The following is a 419-nucleotide window of genomic DNA, read 5'->3' on the forward strand; positions in this document are numbered from 1 at the left end:
AATGATTGAGTTGAAAAGTTTCATGACCAAGATGGGATCTCCATATGCTACACAAACCTCGAATATTAGGATGCAATCAAGGGCATATTCTCAGCCCACCACTTTTCAACCCGTAAGAATCAATTTGCAGTCAAATTCATATTCTTGTCCAAGCACTTTTCGACCATCCTTTCAATAAGCCTTTCAAAGCCAACCACGGGGACAATTGTCTATCACTTCCACTTTGAGCCTAGGCATTCCTCAAAAACAATCCAAAAAGAAAAAACAATTTGACCCTATACCCATTACCTACAAAAAACTCTTTTGTCAATTAGTTCATGATCATCTTATTGTCCTAGTGCCTTTAGAACCCTTACGGCCTCTATACCCAAAGTGGTACAATTTAGATGCAAGATGTGATTATCATGGTGGAGCTATGG

This window comes from Theobroma umbraticum, unplaced genomic scaffold (assembly GCF_002168275.2).
Source record: "Theobroma umbraticum cultivar Fairchild unplaced genomic scaffold, ASM216827v3 scaffold_81.0, whole genome shotgun sequence".
NCBI lineage: Eukaryota > Viridiplantae > Streptophyta > Magnoliopsida > Malvales > Malvaceae > Theobroma > Theobroma umbraticum.